We start from the raw sequence: 12,210 nt of genomic DNA, 5'->3' as shown, positions 1-12,210 counted from the left end.
ATAATCCAACAACTGTAATAAATTTTAGATATGTCACATTTTCCCACATTGTTTATGTGGCAGTGCAAAGTGTGTTAACAGTTTTACTGTGCTGATAGCCTATTGTGCAGTAGTATAAATCTTGTAAATATCAACCTCACTATAACAATCATATTTAATGGGGTTCATGAACTTTGGTATAGCAAAGATATTTGTTCCACATTTACTGTGCAATCAGTATGCTCAGTGTATTACAGTGAGTATACAATATTATTATTTGCTAAATGTTACTAATAAAATTACAAACAATTAGCATTGTATTAGATATAATGACAGATTATTAAAATATTATGGCTACTTAAATTTAAAAGTTAATCCCAATAAAATTAATACTTTGGTAATTAATAAAACTATGGGAGTAGACATTTGAAAAGAATGCAATTATTAATAGAAATGTAAAGAATTAAAATACAGAGTAATAACTGCTTTGAGTTATTTAGAAGCTATTCATATAAACTGAATTGATATTGTAAATAGTATTAAATAACTAAATAACTGGCCAAGAATTTTTTGCCTTTTGAAGCTAGACTATCTCTGATCAAAATTAATATTTACCAAGAATATTATTTATTCAGTAAACAACTTACCTGATGGTTACCATAATTCCAATAAAACAAATGAATAAAGTCCTTTCATTGTATTTACTGTCTTTAAAAGCACTGAGAATGCTGATATAAAGTTATGAAAGCTTGTGGATAAGAGAGACTTTGTTTTTCAGATATTGAATGTAATGAATTAGCCTTGTTAATTAATGTAGCTAGTTTCTAGATAGAGGATAGATATACTGCAGCTTGGAAAGATGCACATATTCCTCCTTCTACTAACTATAAATTTGACATTAATAAATCTCAGTTAGAAATACCAGTAATAAGATGATTTGTACATTAACCAACTGTTTTTAACATTCTATTTACAGTAAAACTGAATCTAGATATATTAATCATTCAAATTTAATCATATAAAATTCTTAAGAACTTCATCTCATCTGTAAAAATCCTCCATGAAAACATTTCCCTTTTACAATTTTTCCAATTCATCACACAGTAAGATTTATTAACACTGCTTATCACAAACTTGTTTATAGAATGTTAATAGTTTAAATATTGGCTTGATCATGTTGATAATATAAGACATGTATCCTTGACAAGACTGGCAACTAAATTATAATATTAAGATAGAAAAGTTCTTGATAACAAAGCCAAATTAAAATATTTTGGAAAAGAAAACTATCCTAAAATAGTGTTTTTCTTTGTACCCATTTAAAATTCCATTTTACCAAAATCATTTTAACCCTGTTATACAAATTGTTGCTAAATATTAAACATGCTGTGTCCTTTAGTTAACAGAATTATTATTAATTGTTATACTTTAAATAATAAAGAAACTGCTACAATTTAAGATCTCTTTTATTAGACATTTCTTTTCTGGAAATTGTTTAATAAAGAAACTGCTACAATTGAAGATCTCTTTTATTAGACATTTCTTTTATGGAAATTGTTCATGCTAATATTTACATACCTCTAACTATTAGTACAATGTTCAACAAAAATAAACTATCTTGCTAATAAGGTAAAACTTATACAAGGGCAAAATGTGAAAACATATGTTTCATAGGTTCATAGGTTCATAGGAGTGTACTAGGCTAATGGCCCTGGATCCTTAACAAGCCTATCCCATAGAACTGCCCTGGCATCCTGCTGCCCAACATTAATTCCCAGTGCCTCTATCAAGTAGAGCCACTGCAGTGATTCCCGGGGTGAACTTTCTATTACCCATCCACTCATCAAAATTTTCCTTGAAGAGGGACAGCGAGGTGCTCTGCTTGACATTTATGGGAAGTCTATTCCAGAGCATGGTCTGTCTCTTATATTTTATTTTACTTTGCAAATCTCTTACATAGTTAAATAAAATATTTAAGAGTACCTGTTGCTGCAAATTGACTTGTTATTATTATTTAATAAAATGACTAGCTTGTAAAGCTATTGTACTTTGAAATTCTTCAAAATGTTATATATTTACCAAAACAGCATATGTAAGAAATGAACGCACACAATAGTTAATCACTAAAAAATACAAAATCTGAATATCTAATGGTAAATTTCGAAAAGATGTCTCACTGTTTTTAGATCTAGTATAAGCTTTAAAAAATCATTTTTAGATTACGATCACAGCAATAGTCTTAGATAAAGTTAATACTCTTCATCTGGCATCCAAGCGATGAGGATATATACGTATGGAAATACCCTGACAGACACAACTGATATGAATACCATCATCATGACAGTAGCATCCTATGCCTTCCTCCTGACGTATAGGCCTACACATCCACTACTAAGACTGCCATCACTAGATTGTGTAACACCAAGATCATGTCCCCTGTTCATACAGTCCTGGTTTTGTGTAGCCTCTCCTTGTACAATAATAGGCTGGATGACCAAGACCAGATCTCCTCTTTGGATGGTTGAGTCATGTAGCAACTAATATTCAGTCACCTGCCTAGCTGTTCTAGCTTTCAATTCACTGTTTGAACTTGAATGGGTCATAGTCATAGTTTTATCCTTGTGTGTTTCAGAGCTGAGCCTAGAAAATTTTGAACTTAGCAATTATTCTCTTGTGCCTCAAGGATTACACATACTTTCTTGATGATTTAGAAATAATACTAAACAAAACCAAAGGCAATATATTTTAAATCTTAAAACAAAAATGCAATGAGCACAGACAAAAATGTAAACATTTTTAAATCCTGCTTTGATATTTTTCTAGAAATAATATCAGAAAAGGTAATCACTTGATATGAACATCTTTCCTATGATTTTCTAAAGGCAGTATTAATAAGAATGTTTCTAAACTGCATACATAAAATTAGTAAAATGTTATTATAAATGAAAGCAAAGAGTTAATCAAAAGATAGAAATGTCATAAAGCCTCATGGATGGTTGGTATATTATTAAATGTTTTTAATTATTTGCTTCCAAACTAATTGAAATTTTGCATGGAACATTTGATATTATACACAAGAAACAAGAAATATGTTCTTTATTAAAGTTTTCAGTAACTAGCCCAATTTTAAAATAGGAAAACTACCCCACAGGGTGAAATTTATTTACATTGTATTTCTTTAGTAAATGTTGAGCCTAAATTATGTCAATATTAACAAATAATACACTCATTACTACCAAACTGGCTTTATGTTGAAAATATCATAGCTATGGATATTTTCAACTAATCACTTACTTTCATTTGTTTATTTATATTGGAATTGTTTTTTAAAGTCTTATAATGCTATAAAACTTCTCCTTTTATTGAAGCTGTATGAATACCTTACAACTCTCTAAAGTATATTAAAGAGGCTGTTTTTTATCAGAAGGTATTGGAATTATAAAAGGAATAAAGATTTCCATTATCAGCTTTGCTATTTGCCCATGTTAGATAACCCTTACCAATGCTATAAGACATAATGTAAACATTAAAGGCTTTATTATGGGAAATAATATGGAAGAGTATGATGAGGTTACCAGCAACAACCAATGTGTTTATGTGTTCAAGAAATGGATTCAAAATTGATACAAAGGCAGAAACTTCAGAGAAAGCTTCCTGAATCCATCTTGATAAACCATTAAAAAGTAATAATTATCAGAGGCCCAATTATATGTTTTTCTAATACATGGGGAGTTTATTTGCCTCAATTCTTAGCTATTGTCAATTAAAAGTGCAGTTTCATACATTAAGAGCTTTAAGTATAATAATATACTTATGACTGCTAAAGAAATGATCACAAAAAGCAGAAAGCATATCTAATAATCCAACAACTGTAACAACTTTTAGATATGTCACATTTCCCCACATTGTTTATGTGGCAGTGCAAAGTGTGTTAACAGCTTCTCTGTACTGATGGCCTAGTGTGCAGTAGTATAAATCTTGTAAATATGATCCTCTCTATAACAATCATATTTAATGAGGTTCATGAACTTCTCTATAGCAAAGATATTTGTTCCACATTTATTGTGCAATCAGTATGCTCAGTGCATTACATTGAGTATACAATATTATTATTCGCTAAATGTTACTAATACAATTACAAACAATTAACATTGTATTAGACATAATGACAGATTATTAAAATATAATGGCTACTTAAATTTAAAAGTTAACCCCAATAAAATTAATACTTTGGTAATTAATAAAACTATGGGAGAAGATGTTTGAAAAGAATGCAATTATTAATTGAACTTTAAAGAATTAAAATACAGAGTAATAACTGGTTTGAGTTATTTGGAAGCTATTAATATAAATTGAACTGATATTGTAAATAGTATTAAATATCTAAATAATTGGCCAATCATTTTTTACCTTTTGAAGAGAGACTATCTCTGATCAAAATTAATTTTTACCAAAAATATTATTTATTCACTAAACAACTTACCTGATGGTTACCATAATTCCAATAAAACAAATGAATAAAGTCCTTTCATTGTGTTTACTGTCTTTAAAAGGACTGAGAATGGTGATATAAAGTTATGAAAGCTTGTAGATAAGAGAGACTTTGTTTTTCAGATATTGAATGTAATGAATTAGCCTTGTTAATTAATGTAGCTAGTTTCTAGATAGAGGATAGATATACTGCAGCTTGGAAAGATGCACACATTCCTCCTTCTACTAACTATAAATTTGACATTAATAAATCGCAGTTAGATTTACCAATAATAAGATGATTGGTACATTAATCAACTGTTTTTAACATTCTATTTACAGTAAAACTGAATATAGATATATTAATCCTACAAAATTAATCATACAAAATTCTTAAGAACTTTATCTCACCTGTAAAAATCCTCCATGAAAACATTTCCCTTTTACAATTTTTTCAGTTCATCACACAGTAAGATTTGTTAACAATGCTGATCACAAACTTGTTTATATAATGTTAATAGTTTAAATATTGGCTTGATCATATTGATAATATAGGACCTGTATCCTTGACAAGACTGGCAACTAAATTATAATATTAAGATAGAAAAAGTTTTTGATATAGCCAAATGAAAATATTTTGGAAAAGAAAACTATCCTAAAATAGTGTTTTTCTTTGTACCCATTTAAAATTCCATTTTACCAAAATCATTTTAACCCTGTTATACAAATTGTTGCTAAATATTAAACATGCTGCCTCCTTTAGTTAACAGAATTATTATTAATTGTTATGCTTTAAATAATAAAGAAACTGCTACAATTTAAGATCTCTTTTAGTAGACATTTCTTTTCTGGAAATTGTTCATACTAATATTTACACACCTCAAACTATTAGTAAAATGTTCAACAAAAATAAACTATCTTGCTAATGAGGTAAAACTTATATAAGGGCTAAATGTGAAAACATATTTTTCATAGGTTCATAAGAGTGTACTAGGCTAATGGCCCTGGAGCCTTAACAAGCCTATCCCATAGAACTGTCCTGGCATCATGCTGCCCAACATTAGTTCCCAGTGCCTCTATTAAGTAGAGGCACTGGCGTGATCCCGGGGTGAACTTTCTATTTCCCATCCACTCATCAAAATTTCCCTTGAAGATGGACAGCAGGGTGCTCTGCTTGACATATATGGGAAGTCTATTCCAGAGCATGGTCTTTCTCTGGGTGAGGAACCTGTCCCTCCAGCATGTTTTGCTGATTGTGGTAATGAAGTTGAGGTCTCTTAAGCATGTGGTGTGAAGGGATTGGGATTTCTTTAGATTTAGCATATCTAACAGTCCTAGGTCAGACATGGCTTTTTAAGTCAAGCAAAGGTTGCCTCTAAGTAGACAATAAGAGACAGAGAATAGCTGGTGTCTTTTGAGTCTGTCCATGTAGGACATGTGTTCAATGCCTAGGATCCTCTTCGTGCTTTTGTGGCCTCTCCAGCTGTTGCAGGTGTCTAGTGAGGTACATGCCAACTGGGGCATTATACTCAATGATTGGTCTAATGAGAGAAGAGTAGAGAGAAATGATGACCTCTTTCTTCCTGGATGTAAAACCCTTGGTAATGAGATGTGCCACATAGAAGGACTTTCTGATCACAGTGGCAATGTGGTCGTCGAAGGAGAGGTTGCTGACAACCTGCATCCTCAGAGCTCTTATAATGCCTTTAGTGTTCGGTGGGCCCCCATCTATGTTGTATTTAGTGGGAACTGAGTTTTTACTAAAGGGGATGATGACACATTTTTTGGCATTAAGCTTAAGGTCATGGTTTCAACACCAGTCATTGGTCTCAGTGAGGCCTTTCTGTAGGATGTCTGCATCACTTGGGGAGTTAATAATGGCTCCCAGCTTGCAGTTGTCTGCAAACATGGTCAGCCTGAGTCCCTTTGTGTTGGTCTGGACTTCTGAGAAGTAGATGCTGAACAGGAGAAGACCCAGAACTGATGCCTGTGGGACCCCACTCATGACTGGTCAGCCGTCTGATTTGAAGTCTACTACTTTCACACTGTGTATTCTATCTGTGAGCCAATTTGCAACCCACCTAGTGATATAGGGGTTGATGCCTAGTTTGGTGAGTTTATCAATAATCCCTAAGTGAGGAATGGTATCAAAGACATTGGCCAGATCAAGGTAGGCTGTATGCACTGCCTTACCTTCATCCACAGCCCTGGTGACTGACTCAAAGAAGTCAAACAAGTTGAGCAGGCATGATCTCACTTTCACAAAGCCAAACTGTGTGGAGTCTAGAGTTTGGAGAGTTCCTATATCTTTGTTAATCAGGTCCACAGTGATGCGCTCCATAGCTTTACATATCAGACTTGTCAGGCTAATGGGGCGATAATTCCCAGGGTCTATAGTTGCTCCCCCTTTATGGAGAGGGATGTCTGTAGCAGTGCACCATTTGGTAGGGACAAAGCCTGAGGTGAGGCTGTGACTTAACAGGGCACACAGATGTGGTGCCAGTTTACTTTGTAGTTCATGTAGAACACAGCCAGGAATATTATTGGGTCCCATGGAAGCTGTATTCTTGGCCTTGGACAATGCAGCTTTAACCTGTGCTGCAGTAATGCTGGGTGCCTGGCATTCTTCCGGTATTGTGATTGGTCCTTTGGGGGGGAGGGGTAAAGCTGGCACTGAATCTGTCAGCCAGTATGTTGGCAATATCTGTTGGCTCAGTATAGGAAGTACCATTGTGCAGTAACTCAGAGCAAATCTGGGTATTGCCGTGGAGGTTCTTGATATAACTATAGAAGACTTTGTGATTGTTTTAGTGTCTGCTGCAATTCTGCCTTCATAGCTTGCTGTAGAGGATTTGATGAGGGATCTCAACTTTTTGTTGAGGCTAATAAGGGAGTTTTTCCAGTCTTGGGACTTCGCCTTTTTCTGCAACAGTTTCTTCCTTCTATTGTAGAGTTTATTAATGGCAGGGTACCACCAGATTGGCTTCCTTTTTTTGAAGGAGAGCATCTTGGTTCTGTTGGGTATGGCTAGTTCTATGCATTTATGTACATGTTTGTACAGTCCATTAATGTATGATTCGGCAGTCATGCAGTTATTTTTCATTAGCATGGGTGCCGTGAAGTTAGCCACCTCTGTTTTTAAGAGCCCAAAGTCAGCTTTGGACAAGTTTTTCAAGGTGGTTACCTTTGCGAGGGGTGTGGATGAGATGTGGATTTCCATGGTTATTAATTTATGGTCAGATCTGACTAGGGATGTGTTGACTACTAGTATGAAGCAGTGGTCGCCCATGTTAGTAATAACCATGTCAAGGATGTTGCTTCCTCTAGTGGTGGTCAGAATGAGTCCAGGGCATTGGAATTAATGAATTACAGGAAGTGTTGGGCCAGTGTATTGGTGCTTGAGTAATTCTCCCATTTGATGGAGGGGTAGTAATCTTGACCCTTTAAAAAATTCTAGTTACATGTTTACTTTTGTGATCCCTTCCTTTGGAAAATAATTGAATATTGCATAATGTTTGGTTATTTTAATGCAACTCTTCCATCAGTTGTTAAATCTGATAAAAATCATTACAGTAAAAAATATTAGCTGATACTAGGAAGGCTATCACCAATAACTGAAATTAGACTGTTTATCCACTTTCTTCAAGGTTTATAAGTTTTAATTGTATAATAATAATAATAATAATAATAACAACAACAACAACAATAATAATAATAATAATATGTTAATTCTGGTATGGACTATTGAATGGTTAAGTTTAAATGCTGACAAAAAGTACATTTTCTATTACAGAAATATGAACATATTATTTTTAGTAAGTAATGGTTAACCTTTTTATTACATGATCCTATTTTATTTTTTATCTTATATTTCCCATATTTTCTCTATTTTTGATTCTTTCCATCGTTTGTAAATATTGACTGGATGGGTGCCCAGTACCCACAGATGTATTCCAGTATTGACTGGTATGACCATCCTGTAAATAGGAGATGTGGCCTGACGGAGGGTCCTGGCAAGGCAAGAGACACAACATGAAAGTGAACAAAGTTGCCAAAGATACTTGATAGCTACTTTTTTAGTCTAATAAGTATTTAAGTATTTAGTTCTGGCAAATATGAAAAGCATAGACAAAATGCCACTGTTTTATATATATATATATATATATATATATATATATATATATATATACAACATAAATTCAAAAAGCAGTGTGATGTGGTGTCTTGCATTGCATCACTGTAACAGTGACTGTTAGGAGAAAATGTGGCTGCTAATAACTATAGAGATAGCATCTTAGACCACTGAGACATAGCAGCTTACTTGAACACATGTTGCTGCCCTGTAAGAAAATGCTACATTTCTAGATTTAATAGATCGTATATTTTAGAGTTTTGAAATTTTTACCACTGCAAAGATGTATTTTTTTTTCTTTGAATAGCTTTACTTTTTAGGTTTCTCATATCACTTATGGTTTGTGAGATATTTCTTTTTCATTGAAGCATGGCTTAGAAAAACATTTTGTCAGAAATCTTTCAGGACTCTGCACATACTCCATTAAAGTCTTCTAGCATCAACGACTGTAATTATTCTGAGTTGCTTAAGGCAGAAAGAGTAAAATTTCCAAAGGGTAAAACAACTTTCAGGTGAAGTAAAAATATCACTACAGAATGAATAAAATTAAAAATCGAAACTGGTAATTTCCTTGCTTAACTCCATTATTTTATACAATATAAGTAATGTGCTTGTGCTTGCACATAATTACTATTTTGTTGAATGACATTGTTCCGACATAATTACTATTAATCTTAATTATGTAATGTAAATGAGCTGTCTGATCACATTAAACAGTTTGATGCATTTCACTGCTCTGATCCTCAAAAACTGTGCAGACTACATGGGCGCAGAAATATTGTATTGTACATAATCATGTGTAAATTCATTAATGTTTGTGAGAAATTACAGACAACAGTCAGTATATCCTACTTAATACCACTATACACCAGCTTCTGCATCTCAAACTCTATGCTGTTTATGATCTTTGGGAATATAGCTGCTACTGCCATATATCATTTCTATACATCTATCTAGTACTTCGTTCATAAACCAGAAACTTAGTTTAGAAGTCATCCATCACATGTAAACATGGAAAAGCTGTAACTATGTTCCTCTACTACTTATTTTAAAAAAATCAACCACATTGTCATAACCATTAACAGAAAATAACATACTTTTTTTGTCATCAGTAGAGGAGGTAATAAAACCCACAGTGAATGATCCAGGGCTTTAATCAGATATTTCTCTTGTTTCTCTTGATAATCTCCATTGGTCCAGTAAGCTCCCTCAGAGCTGATTCACTGTAAGTACTGCACAGGTGAAAAGCAAGCAATTTTGTTTAAAGGACTTTCATCCCCAATCAAATACAAAAAGAAGGCTTTACCATTTATGTGACAATTGGCATTACTTCATTATGCACTTACATTCCACAATAAGAGATTGTTTCTTTTGGTTAAGGCAGATCAAGCAATCAACAAGATTAATATAATTTGTAAACAGTGTTGTTTCATAATAGATGGGTCAAGCAGAAGAATGGAGTAGTGATGGGGTGAGAGTTGACTCATGCTTTGCAAACATGGGGGCAGGGAGAGAATGATTATTTGTATAAATCATCATTGGTTTCACAAATGTTTTTTACATTCACATTTTATAGATGACGTTTTTGTTAATTTGGCAAAGAAATGAGCATAGTTTTGACATTTTCGTGAATAGCATTAATATGCATACCATTTTGTTGAGTTTCACATTTGTATACGAAAGAAAGTATTACATTTTTAGACATCAGTACAAGTCTCGTTCAAACTTACAAATTCCAATCAACTGTTTTTGGGATGCCAACCTTCTAAAAAATACTTGTGCAGCAAAGGTTAGCATCAAGAGTATAAGAAAAATAATATGGTAAAAAGAAATCCATTTGGATAAACAGGTCGATTTCTGATAATCCACATTTCATGAAAGAAATGAAGGAATTGAACGAAGTGTTTTTAAAATGGGATTAGTGATTGAGTATGTAAAACAAATAAATAAAATCTAAACATTATTATGCCATAAAAAACAAACATACTTATAGTATCCTTTACAACCACAGCACAGTCTGTAATAACAAGAAGTTTATATTTTGGATGACTGAAAAAATCCACATGGATCTCAGGGCTAGAGATTATAATGACATTTTAGAGGAGCATTAATTACACTGCAGTTTTTTTTTAGTTAAATGCAAATCACTCTCCTTGTTTAAAAGATCACATTAATATAAAATGTATTTTAAAGATTACATATCTATAGGTTAGGGAACATTAATAAAAAGGTAATTTTTCTATCTCTGAATATACATTTTTTTATCTTTACATCATTTATTTTAACTGCATCTTATTATTTCTTATCTGCATGCATTTGGAAGAACTTTCTGATATCTTACAAAAGAGCTCGTTTCTATTTTTAATATAAATAATTATCACTGAACCATCTTTGTGATTCAGAAAAGCTTACTGCAAACTAAGTAGAAGTCTTACCTGAGAAGGCTTCCATATTGCAATAGGCCTTTCTGATTCAGAGACTGCTTTACCACTATGATTTCCACTTGCAGAGGCCATGGCACAGAGAATGATCACTCTAGGGAACCTGCATGCTAATGCAGCAGACCAGGGTAACAGTTAATTCTAGTTTGCCATGTGCTCTCCCTCACAAATGTCCATAGTTTCTTATTATATGACTTATATGAGCTAATTTTTCTCTAGGAGGCAACTAAAGGCACCATACTATGGCAGATACACAGGCTCAAAATTTGTAACTAAAGAAGGCTGCACAAACGAGGAACAAAACCTTAAAAGGTCAAGAGTCACAAATGGATAAAAGCAATTTTTTTTTTTTAAATACAAATGCCATGATAAATCAACAAACGAGTTTTACTATAAGAGGAAAAATGAAAGCTGTATTTTGACAGTCTCACCCATTTACCCCTATAGAAGTACTCTGAGTACAGGTAGGTTCAATGGAGCCATGGAGGTGAGGGAGGTACCTGTGTGTGGATGTGTGGATGCATTCCTGTAGACACAAATGTAGCTTAATGACTTTGTGTGTGTGCATGTGTGTGTCGGTATGTGAGTTGGAGCATGCGCACAAACATGTGGGTGAGTGTTTCTATGAGTGTCAGTGAATTTGTTGGGGCATGGTTGTGGATTGCTGAATGTGTGTGTGTGTGTGGGGGGGGGGTGTGAGTGCATGTGTGTGTGTGTGTGTGTGTGTGTGTGTGTGTGTGTGTGTGCGTGTGTGTGCGTGTGTGTGCGTGTGTGTGTGTGTGTGTGTGTGTGTGTGTGTGTGTGTGTGTGTGTGTGTGTGTGGGTGCACATGAGTACACATCTGTGAGAATATCCATGAATATGTGTCTGCATGTGTGCATGGGCATCTGAATGTGTGTATGTGCGCATCTGGTTGGATATTTATCCTTAGCATGATTTGTAGGCTGCTAGGGAAAATGTGAGCTCAGTCAGGTCTGACAGCACATTTATCCATTCAGAGACATTGTACTGAGCTGCTAATTAAGTATTTTTCTCTGAAGCTTTACCATTTCTCTGAATCAGAGTTTCTCTCCATTGCATTAACTGACCAGCCAGCACTGGTCAATTAGAATAGGTGGACATAATCTTTCTGAATCTGTATATATAGATTCAAGGTTTTGTAAATACTATTCCTTTAATTATAGTTGG

Source organism: Protopterus annectens, chromosome 2.part0 (genome assembly GCF_019279795.1).
Source record: "Protopterus annectens isolate FY-2018-M chromosome 2.part0, PAN1.0, whole genome shotgun sequence".
NCBI lineage: Eukaryota > Metazoa > Chordata > Ceratodontiformes > Protopteridae > Protopterus > Protopterus annectens.
This window is presented reverse-complemented; position numbering follows the sequence as displayed.